The 259-nt window shown below is 67.6% G+C and overlaps 1 protein-coding gene across 1 annotated transcript in view; it reads right to left on the bottom strand.

Moving 5' to 3' along the window:
* The window catches only part of CDC14A (cell division cycle 14A), a 64,544-nt gene extending 64,396 nt beyond the window's left edge, over positions 1 to 148 (bottom strand). The window contains exon 1 of the mRNA XM_015563512.1: positions 61 to 148. The gene's annotated coding sequence lies outside the window, so the exon portion shown is untranslated. The remainder of the gene's footprint in view (positions 1 to 60) is intronic.
* Positions 149 to 259: the final 111 nt, after the last annotated feature.

Below are 259 nucleotides of genomic sequence, written 5' to 3'. Positions count from 1 at the left end.
ACACACACACACACACACGGAGACCTCGGCTCCCCGGGCCCGGCCCCGCCTCGGACGCACCTCCCTCCGTCTGGACCGTGACCCCTGAAAGCAGACGCGCTACCTCCGAGCTCAGAACACCTCGAACTGGTTTCCTCTGCGCATACCGCGCCCTGGGAGGACGTGCGCTTTGTTCTCATGGGGGCGAACGTTCCCATCCGGGCCCCGCGCTCAGCCGCAGGCCGCCCCTGGGGCGCAGAAAGCATCACAAATGCCCACC

Source organism: Myotis davidii, unplaced genomic scaffold (assembly GCF_000327345.1).
Source record: "Myotis davidii unplaced genomic scaffold, ASM32734v1 scaffold217, whole genome shotgun sequence".
Classification (NCBI taxonomy): Eukaryota; Metazoa; Chordata; class Mammalia; order Chiroptera; family Vespertilionidae; genus Myotis; species Myotis davidii.
Note: the sequence above shows the minus strand (reverse complement) of the source record. Positions and strands in the feature narration are given on the sequence as shown.